Here is a 27,261-nt window from a genome sequence, read left to right as displayed (position 1 = left end):
ACCCGGGCCCGTGTTACTGAGCCCAGGCCCGGCCCGGACCCGGGCATCCATTACTAAGTTTAGCTATAGGGCCCGCGTGTGCATGACCAGGCCCGGCGTGTCAGAAAAAATTCTTTTTTTTACTTACAGATTGTACCGTATCTGTTAGCCTCACCTTCTCGAGGTTTAATCAGTTGCTGTATATAAGCAATAAAAGGTCAAAATCTGTTTCTCCACGGGAACATCAGTAATCCGGCCCATTGCCTGTGCTGCTATTTTTAAAGTGGTGCACATGCACTTACCTTTATTTGTACGATATGCTTCCATGATGTCATTTAGCATGCAAATATGCAGGGTCTTTCATTTTAGCTGAACCAAGTTTTTAAATATTACCTGTGGCAGATAGCACAATCATACTCCTTGATCTAAACTACTCGATGCGGCAGCCATTACTTCCAGGAGAAATCAAAACGCCTAATTGAAGAATTAACACAATTACGTCAATTAAAATTTTAATTAATTATTTTACGGCACATATTTCAATCTACGAATTATAGCCGCTGAGTTCGCAAGGCGAATCCACTTGGAACGAATTCTCAGGACTGAACCAGTTTCGAGATAATAATTTTCAAATTGTCCGACGAAGCCCATGGGCGTTCCAGTTAGCTTTTTGAGGAAAACGCTGTTTTATGCATTGAAGCACAAAAGTAACTGGCCTTAGCGCTAAAATAATGCAATTTTATCGACACTGGTAATAGTGCAATCGCAAAAGCAGCAACATGAGAATGGTTTGAGGAGTGTTTCTTTGTATGATTTATTTTCTTTACGAGGAAGCAATTTTCGTTTTTGCGGAAAAGAAAAAAATTACCATAGCTTGCACTGACGGCGTAATGCTAAAGGGACAGCGGAGCTGATGGGCACCAAGCTAGTCTTGGCTTTTGGGCTAGGCTAAGCACTACCAAGTCATCCCCACCATTTCCCGGAATTTATTTATTATTGATTGATTATCGATTAGCTATTGATTGGATATCGATTGTCTATAACAAGATATTTGCCACGTATTTGGGCTAGGCTAAGCACTACTAAGTCATCCCCAGCATTTTCGGGAATTTATTGATTATTGATCGATTATCGACTAGCTATTATTGGCTATCAATTGCCTATCGATGACTGACTAATTAGCCCCCACCATTCTTAGCTAGACTTATCCAGGATCAGCTTCGCTAGTTCACAGGTGTATGTGCCCTTGCGCGTGGACCCTTTCTGCAGTGCTGCCAGGATCGGCCCACATTTTTGGATTCAGCAGACACATTACGCCCGGCTGAAGCAGCTCCGCTGTTAGAAATGAGAACTTCATCTGTTTTACTATTTACTTCGATAAGATATACAGTCATCTGATAAGATATACAGTCAAGAGAGCGGTGTGGATCAGAGAACAAACGGGGATAACCGATATTCTAGCTGACATTAAGCAGAAAAAATGGAGCTCGGCAGGCCATGTAATGTGTAGGATGGATAACCGATGGACCATTAGAGCTACAGAATGGATACCACGAGAAGGGAAGCGCAGTCCAGGACGGCAGAAAACTAGGTGGGGTGATCAAGTTAGGAAATTCACAGGCGCAAATTGGAATCAGCTAGCGCAAGACAGGGTTAATTGGAGATCGCAGGGAGAGGCCTTCGTCCTGCAGTGGACACAAATATAGGCTGATGATGACAATGACAGTCATCTTTCACGTGTCACATCAGCTTGGTACAGAATGCATGGAACCATGCAATGCATAATGGTCGCGTGTGCTCGAAGGCCTACTTAGGCCCTTCAATGAGCGGGCCCGAAGCTGGCCCGGGCCCGTGGCTTCAAACCCGAGTCCGGCCCGGGCCCGCGACCTCAAGCCCGAGCCCGGCCCGGGCCCGCGGCTTTAAGTCCGGGCCCGGCCCGAGCCCGCCGACAAACACTTCGGACGGCCCGGCCAGGCCCGCGGGCCGGGCCGGGCCGTCCGAAGGGCTTTCTGGTCGGCCCGGGCCCGTGCAGTGCTCTACTGTAGAGGGCTGCTCGAAAACACGACCTTTTCACGCAGTACATTGCCGCTCACTAAACTAACCAACTAACCAAACACTTCACGTTACAGGTTATACGGCGTATAGCCATAATTCGACGCTGGTCATTCTGATTCGCAAAGACATAGCGGCAGATGTTGTCCACAGCACGGAGCACAGCCTCTCAGTACGCATCCTCCAAAATAGACAAGAGCAAGGCAACGAATCTAGACCCACATGAAGGAGATAATAGAGAAATCAACAGCCGAGCACGGACAAACATCTTTTTCATCTCTGGGAGGCAAGGCATGCCCTCATTAAAGATGGAAAAGTTAGTGGCGACTTGTTGCATTCCGTCGGGTGTGCAATATGGACGTTATTTTGGGTGGTCAGATATTTAACGCAGAGTTCGCTGTTCTACCTCATTCTACGCATGACGTAATCCTGGGCCTTGATTTTTGAAACTGTGGTGCCACTGTCGACTGCGGGACAGCAGAATTAGTGTAGGTACAAGTTTTCAGCTGCGTTTATGGAGAGCCCGCTGTATCACGAAAGTGTGCTTTGTGTATCCAGGGATACAGTTGTGCCTCCGTTATCTGCAACCTGTGTTTCAGTCTCCTGTTTCCCTACCACCGACAGAATGTTTGACGCTACCGTCGAACCGTTCGGCTGAACTGCATCAAGAGGAATGTGCTGATACCGCATTGCACGCTGTCAGTTGTTCACGGGTGCACTAGCTTATGGACTGTAAACTGTTCCAGTGAACCTGCAATACTACCACAGGGCCTGAAACTTGCCGCCTACCATGAAGATCAAGTTCTGTCACTCGCCATTCTTACAGAGGCCCCTGATTCTGCGGATGAACGCCATTTCGTTACTGCATGCCCTGCTGTGGACTCCTTCATTCTAGCTATATGGTGAACAAGTCGCTCAGCACTAAACAGCGTCATGAAGTGGCGAATATTCTGCTAAAACATGCCACACTGTTTGACTTTTCGCATCAAGAGGGGCCACCATCGTTTCCTCCTTCTTGTATACACCATTGCATAGATGCGGGATCTGCCCAACCTTTGTGGCAGAAGCCGTAAAGAGTTTCACCATCGGAACACAAGGTGATCAACGACCAAGTCCGCGAAATGCTAAATAAGAATGTAATCCAAGAATCATGCAGTCCGTGGGCAGCGCCAGTGATTCCGGTTAAAAAGAAAGATGGGACATAGCGATTTTGTGCAGACTACCGGCGTCTCAACACAATCCCTAAAAAGGACGTGTATCCTCTTCTACATACCGATGATGCTATCGAATGCCTTTCATCAGCATCTCACTTTTCGTCTGTCGACTTGAGGTCGGGGTACTGGCAGATTCCTATGCACAAGACAGACAAGTAAAAAACGGCATTTGTAACACCAGACGGACTTTTTGAATTTAATCTGATGCCGTTCGGGGGTTGTGTAATATACCTGCAACTTTTGAGCGCTTCATGGAAAACATACTGCGTGGTTTGAAGAGGTACCTAGAAGATCTAGTGATTTTTGGACGCACGTAAGAGTGTCACAATATGCTCAATCGGAAACTACGCGAAGATCAATGAGGAGATCGGCGACTACACTGAACATTTCACTCGTGAGCAGTGGCACGATACGTGCAACAAGCCAAACGGCACATTGAATATGAGCTCCACGCGGAACGTCATCCGATCCCTCACTGTCACAACCCAGACAAAGACGGAAACGTCCCATAAGCTGCGCAAGTTGCTTGGAACCTTTGAGCAGACCGACGAACTATTTAACGAGCTTAGAGCGACACACATTACGGATCCAGCTCAACCACCATATGCAGACTACAAAAGCGCAGAGCCAGAAAATGAGGGCTTCATTGGCCCGATCAGAATGACAAAATTAGAGCGTGCCTTATCAAAATCAAAGCCCAATAAAACGCCAGGACCAGATCAAATTACGGCAACACAGCTTCGCAACCTTACAGAAGCCGATCATTCGTACTTAATTCAGCAAATGAACAATATATGGGAGACGGGCAGCTTGACAGAAGAATGGAGGAGAGCCAGCATCATTTTCATTCCGAAGCCTGGCAAGCCCCAAGCCATAGCGAATCTGCGTCCAATATCGCTAACATCATGGGTCGGTAAGCTAATAGAGCGTATCGTGCTTTTATATTAGTCACCTTGAGAGAAGCAAACACCCACCCCATAATTTCATTGCATACAGGCATCACTTATCTACTCAAGACGTTCTGCTGCAGCTCCACGAAAAATCACGAAGCAAACAAGCAGCGCTCAACTAAAAGCCATTCTTGCTATCGACCTCAAGAAAGCTTTTGATTATGTTAACCACGATGCTTTGTTGCAAGAGCTCGAAGCTACGGGTGTGAGACCAAGCTTTATAATTAGATCAGGGACTTCCTACGGAGTCGCACCTACACTCTTCGTGTAGGCGGCACCACCTCACAACAGTATCCCCATCCGCAGAGAGGTATCCCGCAGGGTTCAGTGATCTCGCCCACACTTTTTAATCTTGCCATGTGCGTAATCCATAGAGCACTGAAAGACAACCCAACATCAAATATGCGATCTACGCAGAGGACGTCACCATCTGGATCAAGAGGGGCTCGCCAGGACGCATCCAAGAAACTCTCCAACAGTCAACGAACAGGGTATATGAGGCTGCTCAGACCATTGGCCTTAGATGCGCGCCAGAAAAATCTCAATTGCTACTAGTTCACCACAAAAGATGACAGCCGCCCACCGTACAAATTGTAAACGACCGTGTGTCGATATCCTAACGGAAATTATTAAAATGCTCGGTCTCCATGTCCAGAAAGATGGAGGTCCGGCTGCGATGGCGCAGGACCTGCTCTGGCAAGGAGAACAGGTGCTGCACATGAAGCTAAGGTCTCCAACCGAACCAATGGAATGAAGGAGGCTCGTATGCTGCAACTACGAAACGCACTAATTATGTCACGCCTGCGGTACCACCTGCCCTATACCAATCAGCCAGCAATATCAATCGGCTTGATGCTCTCAACGAAAGGCGACAAAGCTGGCCATCGACATACCGTTTAGTACCAGCACTAAGCTCCTCCTTGACATGGGTTTCCATAACACGGTGGCGGAACTAGTTACTACTCATCGCCCTCAAAAAGAACTTCCCCGTTAGCAGCGCACTATTCAATGCAGGCACATCCTCCGGAGCATCGGTGATCATCCACGAGCTTCGCCTGCTGTGGACACGCGCCCAATACCACCGAAACAACGTGAATTCCTTACCATACTCTGCCACACCACATGAATCCCGAACGAGACAAGGAGATGCGATGCCAGCGAGTTGCCTACTTCAAGAGGTATACGGCAAGACACACTGACGGCATCTACTTTTAAGCTGATGGTAGCGTTTCGGAACGGGGCTTCGCTATAGCAGGCGTGAATAGTAACCTCCAAACTATACAGACGGTGGTACTCCCAGCGACAGATCCGACCTAAGCGGAGATGACGGCGATCGCAATCGCAATCAAACATATGCCCCCTAGCGACTCAGCCTACCCACGAATCATATTTACCGACTCAATGGCGGCTTGCAGAAAATTGTTGCACAACGATGTCCCGGTGCACATTCCCACACTTATGCAAGAGCACCTACAGGGGCCTTAAGGAATCATCTGAATACCTGGTCATGACGGGATGCCGGGAAATTAAAGAGATAATCAGCTCACCTGCGAGACTCTCAACCTGGCCGGCACCCAACATTCCGCAACCAGCCCAGACGACAAGGTAGGCTCTTCTGCGTCTGCAGCCTTATCAAGAGGCAAGACGCAAGTTCCCTAAGCTTAGCAAAGAGCTCACCCGTGAACAGGGTGTACTCATCCGTCAGGCCCAGAGTGAAACACTACCTATGCCAGCTCGAATGCACCTCCTCCGCGGCTGTTACCTGAGGATCCCCCACCGTGCCGGCACTGTGGCAAACACCCGAACACATCCCATATCCTCTGGTCCTGTGGACCACGCCCACCTCCCCTGCCTGCAGCTACAAATATTTCCCTTACACCCCATGCCGGGTGCCTGACAGAAGCCACCAGCACCGACGACCAATGGTACCGTGTGACGTTTATCAGTGCAGCACTGAAGAACGCCGCAAGCGAGGCTCTGGGCTGCGGGCCTTTTCACCACACACCCAACGTGAAAATAAAGTTTTTCTCTCTCTCTTTGGCGCGGTCGGTGGAGCTGGGGCGAAGAGTTGCTGGGCGACGCATGGTGAGGTTTTCCGGCGCACACTGGACGGACCGTCCTCGAGCTTAAATAGCTTCGCTAGTTCACCGGGGTATGTGCCATGAAGCTTGAACCCTTTCTGCACGACCTCCAGGATTAGCCCACATTTCGGGCGTACACCACCGGGCTATCTACAGTACAACAGCTTCGCTGTTCAAAAACGAAAAGAAGGCATAGAAATAGCAGGTTTTTACGCCGTTATATTTTTCTGCCACTGTGCTGCATCATCAATAAGTTTGAATTGTAAGTGAAATAGCATGACGCCTGCACAGTGCCTAAAAACAAGGCTCAAGTAGCCCGATGCTTAACCTAATTACGACACGCGAGACTATCGCTAAACGTCCAGCTCACCTCACTGCTGTCGAAGATAGCACTGGACACAGGATTTTGAAATTCCGGTTGCTTCGCAGATCCAACAGGAGTGCCCATCATGATGCAAACTGTCACAACCATATATGCTAAGCACAACTAGTGCACAGCTATGACATCGACATTTGCTGACAGTCGCGCTTGAATGCCAGCACTGCCGTTCGCATGACAGCAGCAGCGCAACGCTTAGTTTACGCAGCATGCGAGGTACAGAGAAACAAGGAAAGGTCAATCGAGGGTGGGACAGGCCCGGTAATTCATCCAAACAAAGTGGGCACTGGACGTCGTCTCGCTCACTTCTCACAGCGCCGCTGACGCCTAATGATTTGCTCATTTAGCATTTTATCACAGAGGAGAAGGCGAAAGTTTACACTGCTCACATAGACCAAATGCTTCGGGCTCCCAAAAGAGCCCAACCCTTCTACTCTTGCAAACACCCTCCAACGCCCCCGGGAAGGTGGTGCCGCGAATGGTATACGCAGTGTGGGGTAGAAAGTGAGAAGCAGAGCAGAAGCAGGGAGGCAGATGGAAAGGTTCTCTCTCTCTCTCTCTTCCGGGGTTTTGCGTGCCAAAACCAATTCTGATTATGAGGCACGCCGTGGTGGAGGGCTTCGGATTAATTTTGACCACCTGGGGTTCTTTAACGTGCACTACAACGCAAGCACACGGGCGTTTTTGCCTTTTCGCCTCCATCGAAATGCGGCCGCCGCGGCCGGGATTCGATGAGATGGAAAGGTGTGGAACGGTGTTGCCATGAAGCCAAGACTGAGAGACGGCCATTTGCGTTTCCGGCGCTGCGATGGTTCCGGACTTACACTAAAGGGACTTACTAAAACTGACACGTGTGCGTGTAAGAGGGAGGGAGCAAAGCTTTTTTTTTTCTTTCTTTGAAGACGACAAAGTGTTTTCGAGGGCTTATTCGGTGTTGATAAATGGGGAAAGAGGTTAGAGATCAAAAACTTGGAGATATATTGAAGCCAATATATTTGCGAAGTGTGGAGCTTGCAGACCAACACAAGAAGATAAACAAGTACACAGCGCCTTGTGCTTCTACTTTCTCTGAGTTGGAGCGTAGGACAACTGTCCACTACATAGCACAACTGAGTCTCACTGTTCGATCACAACATGGCTACGGTCCAGATTAGTGAAACATCGTAGAGAGTTTTACTGATTCCTCAGCTTAATGATTACAGTCTAGACTAAATAAAATGGGTTCCATACAGCCCTTAAATGCATTACAGTAAACAAATAAAGGACGAGGCAGCAAGCTGCTGGCCCACCCTGACATTACACTAGCGAACGAGGTCATAATTAAATTTAAGCCACCACCTAATTGGTTGTGCCTAATCGCGTTAGAAGAGTTGTTATACTTTAAACAAGTATTCGGCACTCTTTACCATCGTGGCTCTCTCTCCTGATCCCACACTTTTAGTGATTCCTAGCTGCATCTGTGCTTCTTCTTTCTGTCATCCCGCTTCTGCGGAAGTTGTCCACGGGCCTTTTATCAAGAATACCAGAGGCGACACCGCAATTCACACGCCCTCCGTCAAAGGAGCGTTCTTGTCGCATTCAACACTTCCACTTGACGGGGCCTCTACGAGCGTAGACGACGCGAGTTTTCTCCCTTTGCTTACTTCTCGACACCGTCTCAGCGCAGGTCTGAGACTTCGGGATCCATTCTTGCCAGTGTACTTGACCATGCAGAGCAGGTAACGTTTTTCGTGATGGCGTGCTTATACCGAATAGATTGAGCAGATACGGGGAAATTTTCAGGGATACAATAAATGGCGAGGTATTGGTGAGACTCTCTGTTGGCTGCTTGGGATGGTGTAGCTTCCACGCTATGTTACGTTTGATAGCAGCACAGCCAGTAAATTTTTATTTCGCTTCACGTATAGGCTGCTGGGTTGGTGATGAGCCAACTCTGGCATTCATTTGTGGGCATCGGATCGATACTGTATTCTGGAGACTCGAATCGATGTTGTATTCGTTAAATTATAACTTCATACTTGTAGCCAGTGGCAACTAAGGAAAGAAGGTAGGATTTCACAATTATCTCAGCTTGCTGCTCATATATTAAAAGCAGGGGAGGCCATTCATGCTTCTTAACGATGATAAATGGCGGTTTGTTTGAAACTTTGTGTCAATCGTCGTTACGCATCTACATGAGTCACGAAGTCTTGCGCTGGTTAACGGTAAAAAGAAAACTATAAACAAAAAGTGCGAACATTGTATTCCGGGAATAATTTGTACACCTTGACGAGCGTTGTAGCCTGCTACGAGGCGCCGAACGTGCGTTGAAACATCACACGCAAAAAAAGCAGAGCTCGCGTGTCAATTAGAAATCCGTTTATCACGCACTGAGAGGGTAACACGTTCATTAGCTATCGCAGGTTTATGGTTGCGCGAAGCCGCGCAGCTGAATTCGTTGGTTTGCCTACTGTCCCTCCTTTGGGACAACGTCCCTATTGCTCTCTGTGTACGCTGGCGTGCATGTTTTACGGTTTATCTAGTTACAGCAGCGAACCTCTCGGTTTTTCACGATGGCTGGTGTTTTTGTCGTCTGAACTAACGCCAAAATTGGAAGGTTCGAAGAAATGGTCATTCCGTGGTGCCTTTGAAACAACATTTCGGTCACGGAACACAACGACATAGCTGAGATGAGAAGCCCAACCACCTCTGCCTATGTGGCCGCAGTTACCAGCACATGACGGTCGACTATCTCCATTCTAGTACACAACACAACTCGAGAGTCATTAGAGACTACAAGTTGGGTGCGCCGACTAAAGAAGTAGCTGTTTGGAATTATCGCTGATATGTTTTAGTACCAGCTGTTGCACTATAGGCTTGAACTTTTTTCGGGCGGGACTCAAACCATTGTTATTGAGGTAAAAAGAATGTTGATAAAGGTTCCCTACTCGTGAGGGCATGACGAAAACAATGTTTAGGAAGCGCGTCTTCTGTGTTTGTGTGAGTCGCTCGCAATTCTGTGAGTATCTCGCAGTGTTCAATTAACTATTTTTTCGGATATTTTTGCAATGTTCCTTAGCCTTGATCGCGCTAAGGAACATTGTAAGAATATCGGTTTTGGTTCAGCTCCAGCCATAATTCCCGTCCGGGTACATTACTTTTGCGGGTTTGGTTCGGCATCCTAATTATAATCTTTATTGCGATAGCAATTATATGGACACTCAAAAGCAGATTTCTGCCGTCGGCGTCGCTGTCGCCGTCGCCGTGAGGTTCCGTATGACGTCATTTGGAGATGAAATCGTCGCCGCGCGCCGAGCGCTGTATGTGCGAGTGAAAGGGCGCGAGGGGTGCGTCTTTCACGGGGAGTGAACGCACGGCGGAGAACAAACGCGCGTTCCGCGCCATGCTCGCTTAAGGGCTGCAGAAGTAGGCGTCTCTTTTCCTCCTTTACAATCACCATATATGTAGAGCAAACGCGCCTTCTTCCGACGCGCGAAGAGGCCGTGGGGGAGGGGGAGGGAAGGGAGGCGACGTTTAGCTGCTGCACCAAGTGCCTATTTATATCAGAGGCTCCGGCAACAGTCCACCAACGCCGCACGCATTTTGAGCGAACGCAGGCAAAACGCCGATGGCGTCGACAACAGTTCTGCGTGTTGCCGATGCTGCTGCATGTCCAAGTTTATACAAGCTGATAAAACTAATATCATACTCGTATAGCTCTCTACAAGTTTGCTATCGCAATTGATGCTTCGCCTTTCAGGTGAACTGCGACAACTTTTATTTCGAGAGCGGCGTGAAATTATATTGACTACAGGACCAAAATGTGTATATATATATATATATATTATATATATATATATATATATATATATATATATATATATATATATATTGTTACAGTGCGTCAAAGGTAGTGGAGCGGCAACATCAGCAGCAAGAACATTAGGAGAGCAGCGAGGAAGAGGAGGACGACGTGTAGTATCGGCACCCACTTGCCCTACGGCTCTCTGCAATAAACGCCTTCTACACACCCCGTAACAGAGTGGTGGAGGTGCTGGGTATCTAAGCATCCAACGACGGAATCACTACCCCCTGAACCTCGTCGCAGCCGTCGACTGGCGGGACTTCCACCATCCTCAACAGCAGGCATGTCCCGAGAAACTGAAGCTCCGAGACCGACGGGCTCTTCGCAACTGTACAAGGAGCCACCCAGCTTTGCCGGGACTGGCGGTGAGGATGTGGACGAGTGGTTGAAGCAGTACCGACGGGTGAGCAAACATAACGGCTGGGACTCCGCCTCTCAGCTGTCAAATGTTGTGTTCTCGCTCACGAACACTGCTCTCATGTGGTACGACAACCACGAGAACACGCTTACGACCTGGGATACATTTGTCCAAGAACTGAAAAGGTGCTTTGGGGACTCCGCAGCGAGGAAGAAGCGAGCTGATTAGACTCTGTCCCAAAGGGCCCAACTCTCTGGCGAGACGTGTACTATGTACATAGAAGAGGTCCTCAAGCTATGTAGACTCGTGGATTCAAGCATGTCTGATGAAGATAAGGTGGGTCATCTTCTCAAGGGCATAGCTGAAGTTGTATATCTGTTCTTGATTGCTAAAGAAAACCTGACATCTGTGGCCGACGTCATCGAACATTGTCGCACGTTTGAAGCACTGAAGATGCGTCGCGTGGCACCGAAATGTGGCCGTTTGGCTAATGTGCCGACATGGCCTGCGTTGACGCGAGCACACCATCCGATCTGTCGTCTACAATACGACAGATAGTTCGGGAAGAGCTCCTCCGGTGCCACGAAATCGGCCGTTATGGTAGCGGCGACTCACGAGGCAACGAACCCGGACTACCAGCTACGTCGCGGCCACCCTCTATTAATGCGGCGAACGTGGACGATTATAGAGCTGTGCTTCCATCTGCACCCACCAACCGGCCACACTTCAACAACGAGCAGCAGCACCGCACTTCTTATCCGGCGCAGCGGTACCGTACCACTTATTCAGGGTACAGAGAATACGACAATCATGACCGATACCCATGCTCAGTGGTGGAAATGAAGGCTTTGAGCAGCACCGTCAATTTCGGCCTCCTCGTGTGTGCTATAGTTGCGGGGTCCCTGGCCACATCACCAGGTTTTGCGACCGCCGCCGACCTTTCCGAGAACCTTCACGAGCGACGTACCAGTCAAATTACCAACCCTTTTCCGCGTCATGGCCTCCACGCTCGCCAACCAATCGTGGAATTTGTCAAGGTAGCTTCCGGAAACCCGTCACTAGCCTCCGATCGCAGCTTAACGCCATCGCCTGCTCCACGTACTCGGCGGTCTCCATCGCCGCGGCGTCGCCGGCTATCCCCACCACCGGAAAACTAGGCAGTGCGGCCGATGGGGGTGAGGTCGCTGGATACCGTTCGCTGCCAACCGACATTCCTCCGCCAGTTTTCATGCTGAAAAACAAAGTGCACGTGCTTGTTGACGATATACCTACAATGGCTCTTGTGGATACTGGGGCAACAATTTCCGTGATGAGCTTAAATTTTAAAGCCCTACTGGGACAAAAAGTGATGTTTTCGTGGAACAATATTTCCACGTTTCGTAGTGTTAGTGGTGACACGTTGTGCCAGATTGGTGTTTGTACTGCGGATGTGGTTTGTGTGGCAAAGTATTTACCACTGAATTCGCCGTTATTCCTCGATCCACGCATTATGTTATTTTAGGCATCGATTTCTTGCAGGAGTGTGGTGCAACCGTTGACTGTCGAAGTGGGGAGCTTTCGGTACAACGCGAGGTTATAACAGGACTCATGGAGAACTCGCCACGTGAAGAAGGTGCCTTTTGTGTTTCGGAGGACATCGTCATTCCCCCACTATGCGCTGTATGCGTTCCGGTCATTTGCTCTGGTGCCAACTTCGCCACATTTGATGCCGCGACGGAGCCGCTTCATTCGGCCTGTGTAAAGAAGAACGCTTTGGTTCCGCGTTGTTTAGTATCGGTAGCTGAAGGACACTCTGGATTATGGGCAATGAACTATGCGGCCCAGCCCATACTTCTCCCTTCTGGCATGAAGCTCGCTCTCTTCAAGAAGAGACACCGGCGTTACTGGCTGTGCTCGGAGCTGCAGACGAGTCCCTCCATCCCTGCCCATTGGACTCGAAACTACTTCAGATGGTGAGCAAGTCGCTCAGCACGAGTGAGCGCTACACCGTTACTGGATGTTCTATCCAAGCACTCGCATGTGTTTGACTTTTCGCAGACTGACACGACGTCCCAAATTCCGACATCTCGATTACGCCATCGTATAAATACCGGATCAGCGCACCCTACATGACAGAAGCCGTACAGAGTATCCCCGACTGAGCGCAAGATAATTGGCCACCAAGTTCAGGAAATGCTGCACAGAGGGATAATTCAGGAGCCCGCGAGTCCCTGGGCTGCACCTGTCATCCTCGTTAAAAAGCAAGATGGCAGTTGGCGATTCTGTGTTGATTATCGGCGGCTAAACAATGTTACCAAGAAAGATGTCTACCCACTTCCGCGTATAGATGATGCCTTAGACTGCCTTCATTCGGCTTCTTACTTTTCTTCTGTAGACTTGAGATCCGGCTACTGGCAAATCCCAATGCATGCCGAGGATAAGGAAAAAACGGCGTTCGTAACACCCGATGGACTTTTTGAATTCAATGTCATGCCGTTCGGCTTGTGAAACGCACCCGCCACCTTCGAACGATTCATGGATACTATTCTGTGAGGTCTAAAGTGGGAGATATGCACGTGCTACCTCGACGATGTTATTATTTTGGACGCACATTTCACGAGCACAACACGCGTCTTGGTATTGTACTCAGCTGCATACAGAAGGCTTGTTTTGTGCTCAACTCTAAAAAGTGTCATATTGGTGAGCGCCAAGCCTTGGTGATGGGACATCTTGTGGACAAAGACGGCGTCAGGCCTGACCCTGCGAAGACAGAGGCTGTTGAAGCGTGTGAACCACCTCAGTCTGTCAAACAACTTCGCAGCTTTTTAGGGTTGTGCTCCTATTTTTGGCGGTTCATTCCTCGATTTGCTGACGTCGCTTATCCCTTGACCAGCCTCCTGCACAAGAACGCCGATTTCGAATGGAAGACTGATTGTTCTGCTTCCTTTCGACAGCTGAAGTTTCTGCTGACGTCGAGACCGATCCTCCGACACTTCAATCCTTCCGCGCCAACAGAAGTCCACACAGATGCGAGTGGTGTAGGTCTTGGTGCTGTTCTGATTCAGCGCGTGGATGACAAAGAGCACGTCATCGCCTACGCAAGTAGGCGATGACGTGCTCCGAGCGTAACTACACGGTGACTGAGCAGGAATGTCTTGCTGTCATTTTTGCGGTGCAGCGATTTCGGTCGTACCTGTATGGGCGTCACTTTACGATCGTCACAGGCCATCATTCTTTGTGCTGGCTCGTGAATCTTCTCGATCCATCTGGACGCCTTGCACGATGGGCCCTGCGTCTGCAAGAGTACAGCTTCACTGTATCCTACAAGAGCGGCCGACGACATGCTGATGCCGATTGCCTTTCCCGGATGCCTCTTAGTACAACGGAATGCGACGCCGACAGTTTCGACCACCTCATCGCATCCGTACACCGTGATTTCCCAGATGCCACAACCTTCGCAAGAGAGCATAGTGATGACCGGAGTTTAGAGCCACTTTTCTCTGCAGCGAAAGAGTCGACATCATGTAGTTTTGTGTTCGGGATGGACTGTTGTATAAGAAGAATTTTTCCGCGATAGGTGCACGATTTCTTCTGGTGGTGCCAAAAGCCCTCCGCTCTTCTGTTTTGCGCGTCGTGCACGATGATCCAACTTCAGGTCATTTAGGCTCCACGCGAACACTCCATCGAGCCAAAGAAGGTTTTACTGCCCTCAAATGCGCAAGACCACGGAGACATACGTAGCCACTTGCGCCGAGTGTCAAAAGTCACAAGAACCTACTGCAGCTCCAGCCGGTTCTTACAGCCTGTGGTGCCACCCAGTTCCCCCTTTGAGCAAGTAGGCATCGATCTCATAGGACCGTTCCCACGTTCTTCCACAGGCAACCACTGGATCATAGTATGTGCCGACTACCTGACTTGGTTCTGCGAGACGGCAGCACTACCCTCTGCAACTGCAGGCGAGGTTTCCCATTTTATGCTACATTGCATTATACTTCGGCATGGTCCCCCTCGAGTGATCATTAGCGACCGTGGCCGTCAGTTCACAGCTGATGTTGTTGAAGAACTTCACGTTTGTACGCCTCCAACCTGCGACACTCAACGCCTTACCACCCGCAAACTAATGGGCTGACACAACGCACGAACAGAACACTTGTGAACATGATTTGCATGTACGTAAGCTCGGACCACAAGAACTGGGACGAAGTATTGCCGTTCGTCACATACGCATACAACACCTCGCAACATGAGACCACTGGATACAGTCCGTTTTTCCTGCTCTACGCTCGTCCGCCGAGGTACACTTTGGACACTATCTTCCCTTTTGGCAGTCACGACGACGCTTGTATCACGGAAACTCTCTGCCGAGCAGAGGAGGCTCGGCGCATCGCTCGATTACGTACTCTAGCTTCGCAAAAGCAGTACAAATCCCGATACGATAGTCGACATCGGCAAGTCACTTACGAACCGGGTGACCTACTGTGGCTATGTACTCCCGTGCGTAAGCGCGGTCTATGTCAAAAACTGCTCGCTACTATGGTGGACCGTTTATTGTGCTTGAGCGTCTCAGCGAGCTGAATTATAGAATTGCGCGCCTCACTTCCAGTGGGAGACGGTCATCCAGGACCGACATCACGCATGTAGCCCGCCTGAAGCCGTTTATTCAACGAAAGCCCCACTGACTACTCGCCCGGGGGGCTTCGTCTGCGAGAGGAGCCATGTTACAGTGCGTCAAAGGTAGTGGAGCGGCAGCATCAGCAGCAACAACATTAGGAGAGCAGCGAGGAAGAGAAGGACGACGTGTAGTATCGGCACACACTTGCCCTACGGCTCTCTGCAATAAACGCCTTCTACACACCCCGTAACAATATATATATATATATATATATATATATATATATATATATATATATATATATATTGAAATGAGTACGTTATCACCACACTATTGTGTAAAAAAAGTATATCGCCACTGAAAACACGCTGTACTCGTGCGATTGCTGTTCGTCACGGGCGTCGCACTATGCAGGGTGAAAGCGGCAATTCGTGACCTATAACAAGTGACTGTGTATTGCCAAATACACAGCCGTCATAATTAACCTTCTTAAATATGTATTTTAAATAATCTAAGCATCGTATATTCAAAAAGGGACACTACCTAAATAGAAACAATATGGTAAACATATTTTGCTTGAACCTTGAGTGTGAGCAGGAGACAAATGCTTTTAAAAAATTATGGACTTTTAAAGGATATTTGTGAACCGGTATCATACTTCGAGCTCTTCATTAAAAGTGCGAGTAAGCAATCAATCTCTTCCGATGTAAGTGCTCTCTCGCGAACAATCTTCAGCGGCGTCACATTATATGCCCATAACAATTTCGACAATCTCTCTAGCAAATAGTTTTATCAGATTTCGAACAACCAATCACTCCGATGAGCGAGCATCATAAATTCATTTGCCCATTTGCTGCTCCTCTCTCCTGTAACATTATAAAAACTGTTGTCGCCGTCCATTGAGTAGAAATACTAGCAAATCTTCAGGTAATTCCACATATCATTTATGGACCACTTTTCCCTGAAGTAATCTTCTCTTCAGGAATGATACCTTCACTAAATCTCACAGAAAACTAGGACACTACGATGCAGTAGGATATTGGTAAATGAGATTGCCGCTCCAACGGAACAGTCTTGTGATTAGCTGATTTTACATTAAGGCAATGTAAAAAATGTTACTGAAACGGAACCATATTCATTTCCAATTTCGGGCAAATGGAACTACAGAAATATTACCGAAAGCGAAACTGAGCAACCAATCTCAGCGGCATCGCGACAGACATCACTGTTTGCGGCTTTTCTTTTTAGGTTTTCTTGCCAGTTGTACGCGTTCTCGCTGCGGCAGCTTTTGTTGGTGCCGCAATTAGTGTGGCTCTACCGAGGGCGTAGGTTGCTGTAATTTCACTTAGTTGGCAATCTCGGTGAGCTATGAGTTTGCTTAACGTTTCCGATGGCGGTACAGAAACGCTCGCATAATGTGCTGATGCTGGTTACGAAGGCGAAAGTTAACGACGGCTTCTACAGTGGTTGCTTCACTAAAACGGATATTTTTGGCTAAACTATGTGGTGATTGGGTTTGTCCATTTCGATGCAGCGCCACAGCGCTGCAAGTTTTGGGCATAAGGGCCGCACCGTGGCGAGGTCGCTTTCGAACTTGGCGCGCGCGGCCACCGCTCACCCTCTCTCTTTCCTTCGGGGGCACCAGCGGGACCGTAAAACACTTGCTGCTGTCCCCACCCAAACGGCCCAGGGTGGGAACTCGCGTCCTCTCTCTCCTGGACGCTCCAGCCTACCCGGGAGAGGGTGTGCGGAGATAAGCTCTCGGAAGGCGAAACGGTGCGTGCTGAATTCCGATTCTGCCGGTCAGCCCTCTGGCTGGCCGGCTACCACCGAAGGTCTCGACCCGAGGCGGGTATACAGCTATTCACTGCTCCTATTCTGGAGGCCACGCCGAAGACACGTGGCTGACTTCATGTGCGTGGTCGTACCGCAACAAGTCGCCCTCGGGGGCTATACCGAGCTGTGGGTACGTTGCCCAGGTAGCACGCTCGTTGGAAGCCATCCTCCCGTATAGCGGCGTGTTACAGCGTTGTCTCATACTGCTGTGCCACCCTTGATATGCGAGAGCTTCGGCTCGTGAGCACCACGCCGATAGGGTGACGCCAAGGTAGTCGTCTAATAAACGCCTCCCTTGTACCTTGGGTCTTCTCCTTGCAGCTTTCTGTCTCACTCCCAGTGGAGACCGAACGAGCGTACGCTTCCAGCACACGCAACACACGCGGCTGAGCTGATCGTCCGCCTGAGGAGCTCGATCCTCGGACCCACGCGGTGGTCTAGGTGACTCCCGGTGGAGCACCGCAAGACGGAGACCTCGACTAATAATAACATTTTTTTATTATGTTTTGTGCTGCTAGCTCTTCTCAACGGCTGCGTGCAAGTATAAACTTTGTAAGAAGCTTCTTATTCATGTCTGCTGCACCTAATATCTGCTTGTGGCAGTAAAATATCTGCCCGTTTCAAAGAGCATCTTGCATGTCCCTCAGCTTCATCTGGCGGTAAATAAAACTCCTAATAAAATAAATGTAATTTCTTGGTGCCAAGAGGTCCCGTTTCACGAGATTGCATTCTATCTAAAAACAGTCACAAGAATTTCTTTTTTTTTCTAACTACTGCCCAAGTTTTGTTATTCGATTTATGAACAAACCAGCCCACGGTTGCTTTGTAAAACGCCTCAATACAAAATTTAGCCATTCTAACTCATAAAAGGTATGCCAATTTCGTTTTCAGTTCATCGGTGAGGAATGAAACTATATACAATAATTTGTGTGACACTTACGCGATGGCTTTCTTTAATGAGTGCTGTAGTTCTGTGTCATTGTGATTGTTACAGAGGAATTCATGCCTGACGCTGGCGAACGACTACCCATAACAGATTTTTGTGAAGATAACGATCGCATAACCGTCAGGACTGAGGCAGGGCTTATGTATCGTTGTCAACTGCTTGTGCGTTAATTTATTGATTTTGTTTGCTGTGTCCGAAATTTATACTGTCTCTGAAATACAGACCCGTGAATTTACACTAAATATTGTTCTTCTCGCATGAAATATTATCTATTGACGTGAGCATATGAACTCTCCCATTGTTTATTTCTTGCAGCTGCACCAGCGATGTGCTATTGGACAAATTCGTCGGCGGGTCTGGTACGTGCTTAGAACATTCATATATTTCTTCATCTGTAGGAAAACGTTGCAGCATACCTATATCTCGAGAAATATATACAAAAGTTTCACTGATTCTATAATTATTCGCATGAAATTCAAGCAGAAATCGGTCGACATCAGTAATTCTTCGAGTTTGGAGTTCGTTTACTGCGATAGCATTGACACACCCTGCGCTCCGACGTGCTCTCAGTGCGCCAGCACTGACATTGAGTGTTTATTTTCGTCATATGTTTCAGCGCTGCTGCTTGTCAATAAAAAGAAAAGAACGCCGCTATTCGGCTAACCTTTATATACACTCTTAAACGCCGCGAAACTGTCGCGCATGTATAGACGTGTACCACCAATGCCACGACAGACCCTCCGAGTCATTTACTGTACATAGCGTTCAATGTTGTGCAGACTAGCGAGAGTTTTTGTTGTAGCTGCGTTCACACCAAGAAAGCTTTTTTTTTACTGGAAATTACGTTACATTCTTTTATTTATGTGGGCTCAGTAATAAATGAACTTTTTTTAATGTTCAAGTCAAGCTAACTGTAATCTACTCATATTTAAAAGTTGTTTTTGGTTATTTAGCATTTCGTTGTCTTTCCTTACGGGGGTTTAACTTGCAGCCCGGCGCGGCGCACCGGGCGCAAGCTGACGCTCAGCTTTACTTGACGACGAAATGCGCGCAGTTATACTTTCTGATAACCGAACTCCTTTCGTGGTAGATTTCACGGCGTTGCACGCTAAATATGAAACGGAGTACGAGTTACCAGACGACGTAGAACACCAGGCCGCGTCGCCCCTCCGCAGCTATAAAATATGAGTGCCCGGGTATAAGGTCTCATTATGAATATTTACAATGGTATCTTAAACTAGTCGATAACAGAAATTATTTGACTCGCATATGATAACATGACCCTCGTTCCCTGCGAATTTTGACGCACTAGTTTTCAGTGGCTGTCAGATTTCGTTCTGCCAGGATCCCGGTAAACTCAGAGTATAATGCTTTCGAACGCTTTCCCGCGCTCGAATAAGTTATTGTCTGATATAATTCAACTGCAGTTTTTGCTTTGGCTGCACATCACCTCTAGCATGATCTCCATTCCTACGAAATGTGAACTCGGTGCGACATTCTGGTCTCGGTGCGACATTCAGGCGGCTACCTGTGGTTAACAAGAAGTGTTTTACTATTGTACGAGCCAATGAAGTCACGCAAGAATTTTTTAGCAGTAATTGAGAAGTGGCCTTCTCTGTAAAACTTCATTGTAAATATTTAACAAACCATGACGGCTTCGCTGACCGTTCCAATACGCGCCGTAAAGGTTCTTTTGGTTCGGCTACCTGCTCTTGGTTTTGACATTGTCATGTTGCGGCACTCCACTTTGTGGAAAATGAGCCTGCCGGAAGTACAGGGCTTTCAGCAGAAACGAGTTGAATAGAGACTGTTGACAGCATCTAGTTATTCTTTCACAGTTCCGAAACATGCAGTGCGCAGTTCATAATGAACACATTAGGCGCACTTTTTAACCTGCTTTTGTGGGGGGCTTTTTTCCATAAGACTAAAAATAATTACATTTTCTTTTTTTTATAAACAACATCTATGGAAGTGGGGGGAGCGGCCAGTTTGGAGTGATTAAGAAGCACAAGAAGAATATAATATTCAGAAAGCAGAAATACTTCTGCGCAATAACCCAATCAATAACCTACTACAAAAGACTACTGCGCAATAACCTGCCGCGTTTCAATTTTTATTCCTTTAGATTTCAAACAACTGTACCGTGCCTTGTCACAATGACACGTCGTCGTGGAATCAAACCGATCTTGAGAATGCTACATGTTACGTGAGTACCTTGAGCAACGTCTTTACACGCGTTGAAAACGTACTTTATTTCAGGTTAAATTGGGGTTAACTTCCTGAATTCTTGGAACGTATAATTCCGCCTAGTAGTCTTAGGTGGTAATAAAACAAAGCTTTACCGAGATTTACTGGGTCTTTAGCGCTAGAGTGCGAAGAAACAATAACGTATAATAATTTGTCAATGAGAAAAAGCACTCCGTAGTACAAGAATCCCTGTGCGCTAGCATGCGAAGACTTCGTCTTGTCGAATGGGCCTTTATTCCTGGCGATCGAGAGTGAATCTCAAAACAACTTTTGAAATAATGCCCGAATTCGCATAGCAGTTCTGAGTTGAGGAGAAGCGAATGTCAGCAACACTTTTCATTTCCCATAAAGGGACAAAGGTCGAAGAAATTTCCCGTCTAGCATTTGGGTCTGAAGAGTCACTTTTGACTAAGCAAAAATATGCACATAGCTCACATCGGCAGTTTACCACCTACGGTATTGTCAATGCGCGATGCCACACCCGACAACAATGATTGGAAGCCCATTTTGGCAGAGCTTCGGCAACACTTCATTTCATGATTATACTGGGTGTTCAAACTTAAGCTTTACGGATTTTTAAAAATCGCCTGTGGCAGGTGGCATAATTCTTATCGTTGAGCTGGGTTATTCGCAGTAGCACGAGAGATCGGAACACATATTCAACTAATTAACAAAAATCACTAATTAACTTGTCAGTTAATTACTTTACGACAGATATTGCAATTTACGAATTGTAGCCGGTGCACTTGTAAGGCGTATCCACTTGAAATTAATTTCTAGAATGACACCAGTTTGGAGATATGTGCCATCAAACTCGCCGTAAAAATGCATTGTTGTTCCGCTTACTTTTTTACCAAAATGCAGTTTTACACATTGAAGCACAATAGTAACTGGAACGCCCATGTATTTTGTCCCACACTTTGGGAAATATTATCTCGAAACTGGTGTCATCCTGGAAATTAATTTCAAGTGGATACGTCTTGCAAACTCACCGGCTACAACTCGTAATTTGCTATTAATACGTGGCGTACAGTAATTATCTAAGAAGGGCATTAGTCAATTTTTGTTAATTAGATGAATACGTGTTTCCATTTCTCGTGCTACTAATGTCCACCTCTTCGAATAATAACCCAGCTCAGTGATAAGAATTATGCTACCTACCACAGGCGATCTTTAAAAATTCCGTAAAGCTTAATTTTGAATACTCGGTTCACTTGTGCAAGGGCCGCACTTTTTCTTTCGCGATTTTCACGAGATGTGGCCTTTACACAGGGTCGGCCCATTTGGTCTAATTTTTCCGCCTACGTATTCTGCCAACTTGCACGCTCTTGCACAGAACGCCTTCCCCGATTTGTTCGTTGCAGCGAGCTTCTCGTTCAGCGTCCGCCAACGATGTATTCGCAGGTTGTCAAAGCTGTAGTTGCAGCCAGCTTCTCGTTTTTCGTGTTCCTCGTCTTACGCGACACATTGATTTTAAATACAGCGCCGAACGTCATCAAAAGTTTCCTCTTGATTATGGACTCCCGGCAGGCAGCTGGCCGATTAGCCGAAGGAGCTGGCTGAGCTGGCTGCAAAAACTAACCACTCAGAAAATATGGTGACTGCGCCTTGCCCACTGCCACGTAGGAACACGGAGGAGCAGGTCCTGGGGCCACATCCCAGATGTCAGAGGTGAAAGCTCAGCTTTTGCGATCTAGTAATGGAGCGCGAAAGTAAGCTGCCCGCCGAAATTCAATGAAGCACGCGCGTGCGGCATCCGCGCACCGAGCGCGATTGCTTCTCGGTTCGAACTTTTTTGCTATAAATTTTGAGTTGCAGAGTTGGAGTTGCGGCCCATGTATGGGTGCAGCTTTTAGTCGAGATTATACGGTAGTTACAAAGGCATGAGTTATCGTGGAGATGGCTGTAGTAAGTAGTGTCCTCCCTCCGGTCCCCGAGGGCGTGCAGGATAGCAGTAGTTTTCAATGAATAAAAAAGGGCTTAGACAAGAGGCACCTCAAAGGAATTCTTTCCAGTTTATGCGTGTTCTGAGAGCTCCGAAAGTGCCATGGCCTTGCATTTGAGCGGGAAGTCTGAAGCGCTACTGGTCACTTAATCTGCTGCGCTACCACATCGTCCACAATGCCTCGAGTAACGTGCTATGTTCTCTTTATAGAAAAGGGCGCGAAATGCAAAAGCGCTGGTGTGTTCTCTATAATATGCAGGATTCAGCGTTTTCGGAGTTTCTTTGAGGGGTAAATCGGAAGGTGTTCTTCACACTTTCTTTTTTTTTTTGTTCACAGAAAACGAAGCTTATTGGAGCTTTCATTTTATGTGCAATAAAATTCCGATGTTGCCGGCTTTTTTAGCCATAGTCGCCTTTTACTTCCGTCTCATTTCACAAAAATAGCCTAGACTGTAAATGAACAACGAAAATGATATAGCCGCAAGAACGTTTTTATTTAGTTACAACTCACAACAGCAGAAATCTTATCGCCGTTGCAATTTCGTGTAATATTTCCATGCACATTGGAACATCCTTCATCGTCGCCGCGTGTATGTGACAGGCCATGAAAACGAATCTCGCCACTATCGTTACTGCTCCAAACGCCGGCAGCATCTGCCCGAAATTGTGCACTTACATCGTATGAAGCCATACTTCTCCTACTGACATCAAGTTTGCACATTCTCTACACCACTCCTTCTCTACAGAGCTTGGTGCATCGGGACGATTTTTTTTTCAAAGGAAGGGCTAATGCCACATTCTGTATCGTCTCCGCGTGTGTGTGCCAGGCCAGGCCATGAAAACGACGCTGAAGTAGCGCGCGGGTAGAAAAACAGAGGCAACGACGTCGCGTTCACTGTTCTTATATCTCACAGAATCTTACTTTCTAAGCTCCAGCTTTCAAATTGATAGTTCCCCTGTTCCTATAGACCGAATTTAACCACCCAATTTACGGCCAATCCCCCACTGTGGGTATGCGCTACAACCACTCAGGTCAACAGCAACAACATGTCCGTGATGTACACCGGCTTTCTCGTCTCCTACTATGTCGTGACAATATTTACAAACCTTGCACTCGGTTATTGCGGCATGCTTTCCTGTTAACAAAACGAAACATCGTGCACGCCGTTTCCACGTTGGCAATCGATACACAAAGAGGCAAGGCATCCGGCGCATGACTTGAAAGGACGGGCTAGCCGTAACCTGCTACCTGCCTAAAACTATGGGCTCAACAAATTTTTCAACAGTATGCGCCTGATATTCTGAGAGCTTCCTTGCTAGCTAGTTGATGTCAAGTACCAGAGGGAAAACGGCAGAAAGCAACTATTCATACGTGTCGAACGCTGCCCGCAGTTCTGCCTTCATGTTTCAGAGAAAAAGGAGGACAAATGCGAGACAGGGCTGTCAACCAGGTCTGAGCCCAGTTCGATAAGCTGCACTTTTTGAAGAGAAATGGGAGGAAATGGCTAAGAGAATGGGGAAAGTCCAGTGTTGATGTCGTCGACGTATTGAAAATTCTGAATACCTTTTGTATCACAGTCGGTCCCTCAGTCTGGTTCCCTTCAGGAATCGCAGCAGTGCGTTTGTGACTTTCTGGAGCTGCGATATGCTAGGCCATGTTCTCATTTTCTTGTTTAACGAGAAAGGTCTTCTGTCCTGCTGGTTGAGAGGGGTGCAGAGGGAAAGCGTGTCATTTTCGAAGAATGGGCAGTATTATAGCCTGAAGGCATTATGCTCCACAAATTAACATATTAAAGTCAGCCTCCTTCTGCCAATTAGCGAACACTGGTTTTTTTTCTTTTTTTTCGCTACTGAGTATTTGCGAAGAGAAAGAACCGAATTAATTCTGTCTGGTTGCGGAACAACTTAAAATGGAGCAATTACACAAAAATCGAACCAAGTTTATTGAATACAACCAAACATTTCGGAGTTCTTCCGATTACTTCATTAGGGGTAACATTGTAACAGTGAGCTACAATTAAACCATCCGAAGCTTTTTATGGACCGCGCATGCAATCCTAGCTTTTTTTGTGGTCCCGAGACGAACTTGCGTAGACCGCTTATGTAAAGCAGTGGCAAAGCTCACAATGACTGATTCAGTGCTTTCGATGGCAGCCCGACTGTTATACAGCTCCTTGCGTAGGTTAGTCGGGGTGTAAAATTATGGGCTCCATCGGTATCATGATTATACTAGATCCAGGATATCATTTAGCATGCGCAAATAAAAATAACACTGACATACGAAGGCCTCAAGGGGGCACTTGTGATTTTGAGGGGGGAGCCGCAGCATCTCCAGGGCACCCAAGGCACAGTGTAGGAATCAACGCTGCAACCAGGGTACGAAAGCGCGGCTCTAAAGGCAAAGAAAATATGGCTTTGAATTAAAGTGGCCCTGAACCACCCCTCGCGCTTTGCGAAGTAACATAGCCCGCGGGTAGCATACGCTGCTGTGAACGCCTCAGCCAAGTTTTGCCTTCGTACGCGGTGCGTGGAGCCTGCAAGCGGTGCGCGAAATCACCTTTTTTTTTTTCAAACGCTCTCTTTTCAATAGAAGTCATGTTCCTCATTCTTTTCTGGACGCTTTATTTCCTAATAAAGCGGATTCCCATACGCGGTTGCTATTGTTAGCTGCGGTCGGTTACGTGGCGTAATATCCTTTAGTGCGTCGTAGGCACAAATATCAGAAGTCGTGGAGTCTGCATTAACATCTTAAATCAAATTTGGCCACGACCCACTCCGCCGTAGCCTTCGCAGTGCAAGGCATTGAAGAAGAAACAGGAGCCCAGGGGAGACCGTATTTATTGCAATAACTCCGTTTCTGCTGAACGCATTGAATTACTTTTTATTTGCGGCAAGTTTTCTGAAATAGCCTATTCTCACTTCAAATGCCTTTCTTCACTTCGATAAAAAAAAGTCACAGGCCTGCGCGGCACACGCAGCACAGTCATAGCGTAAGCTGGTGAACCGGCTCAAGAGTAACTGCAATTTCGGCACCACGCACAACAGGGTCTTCGCGGCAAAGTCTGTTCGCCTCGTTTTGACGAGAACAATATGAACTGTCCGCCCGGCGTCGACGGCGAGCTGCGGCTTGTAATTCTCTCTGCACAGCAGTCTGCTCAGCCCGATGATTCTTGGTTGTAGCCGCGCACGTAGCTCTACGATTCGCTTCTTCAGCAGCGGTTCATACCTTGCGAGGAGACGCCATAACATGTGCCGAACAGGTATCCAGAATACGTGGCGCACATCTCACATCCCTTGACCCATGGCACGGTTCGTTGTTGGTGTGGTGATGATGATGATGATTTTTTATTGGAATCTTCAAAACGGGCTGGTGACAAATAGTCACCTAGCCTGCTTGAGTTACTTAAGGCCAGTTACATGCAGCATGCAACTGCTATATGCAACTTACATGTCGGGCACGCTGCGTTTCCAGGCACCTTAACTAGATGGCGCCATCATACTGGCAGAGGCTCGGGATAGCGTTGATTGCGCGCTTTGTCTGCATCGCATCTCGTCGTTTGCGCCTGCGCGCCGGCCCAGGGTGAATTTATAGGGCATTTTTCGGCTGCCTGACAGCAAGCGCTTGCGTGGCTCAGTGGTATAGCGTCTGACTCCCACGAGGCCGGCACAGATCCGATCCCGGCGGGAACTGGATACTCTTTTTCGCATTTCCGGTGATAGCAGTTACGTACACCGGCCGCCGGCGGCGGAGGCAGACACCATCCGAACCGAAACGGCTATTGGAATGAGCCCATAACAGCTTACGCTGTAAAAGTGGTTCAAGGCCCCTTTAAGTACTGTGTTGAACCAAATCCATCGGTCAACTTAAACTACAACATGGGTGATGAGGATAGTTCGAGGCCTCACTCTTCGACAGCAGCCACCACCTGTAAAGCGGAAGGAAGAGGGGGGAAACTTGGCGTTGCTTCAAGAGGAGGAAAGCCATTTTAGGCTGCCAAAAGCAAATTATGATAAAGATAAGCATTGCGTTTTAGGTAATTCTTATCAGGTGAGCAGTAGCGGCACAAATCCAAACGCGCGAATTAGCGCGTGCATGCTAAGACAGTGTTAAAATTTCTTACAAATGCAGTGGTAATAGGTCAGTTTCTGGAACTTAACAGTTTATTTCTCTTTCAGTACGATTACACTGGGCCAGAACAACTTCTGGGAGAATACATATATATAACTGCAGTTTGGGTCACTGCGTCAATGGCAGTTGCATCCCAGACGGTACATGCGGTGACTGCTGGTCACGGAAGCAAGAGGAAGCATGACGTATTCGCTGAAAGTGCTTACAACCCCACGAGTGAAGAAAACCAGCACTTCCATTTGGCGTTTAGGCTTAATAAGGTCATCTAGAAGCAGTTCAGCAGAAGTTGTGGGTTGGTAAAAGGAAATAAATTTTTCATTGGATGAGAAACGTTGTGCCGTGACGTAAAGACTTGAGTACTGCTTCGTATAATATCACATGTACTAGTGCGTCGTTTAAAGTGTTCGATGCAATATTTTGCATGAGCACAGTTATGTCAATTAATTCTTAAGCACCCTAGGTGGAATAGGTTCTTCATCTCGGATATATATTTTTCATCACGCACCGAAGCAGTGAATAATGTTTATAAGAACTTGGCAACTCTACGAAAAAAAATATATTGCATACTTTTGCTACATTGCAGAGTTACAACTACTTTTTGAAACTCCGTGATGGCACCCCCGCCCCACCTCACCATCCGCCTAACAGAATTTGTTAATATGTTCCGGTACTCATGCCCCTCTCTGCACAACCGCGCGAGCGGCAGCTCC

General features: G+C 47.6%; 1 long non-coding RNA gene across 3 annotated transcripts in view; it reads left to right on the top strand.

The window, feature by feature from the left end:
- Window positions 1-26,899, top strand: part of LOC125944513 (uncharacterized) — a 28,521-nt gene extending 1,622 nt beyond the window's left edge. Inside the window, exons 2-5 of one of the 3 annotated variants that reach the window (XR_007466251.1) lie at window positions 16,983-17,224; window positions 18,546-18,589; window positions 20,356-20,436; window positions 26,599-26,899. This is a non-coding gene — a long non-coding RNA (uncharacterized LOC125944513). Of the gene's footprint in view, window positions 1-16,601; window positions 17,225-18,545; window positions 18,590-20,355; window positions 20,437-26,598 lie in introns of those variants that run through there. The other 2 variants (XR_007466249.1, XR_007466250.1) reach the window with 2 other exon arrangements.
- The last annotated feature ends 362 nt before the right edge of the window (window positions 26,900-27,261 follow it).

Source organism: Dermacentor silvarum, chromosome 3, assembly GCF_013339745.2.
Source record: "Dermacentor silvarum isolate Dsil-2018 chromosome 3, BIME_Dsil_1.4, whole genome shotgun sequence".
In the NCBI taxonomy this organism is placed as follows: Eukaryota; Metazoa; Arthropoda; class Arachnida; order Ixodida; family Ixodidae; genus Dermacentor; species Dermacentor silvarum.
Note: the sequence above shows the minus strand (reverse complement) of the source record. Positions and strands in the feature narration are given on the sequence as shown.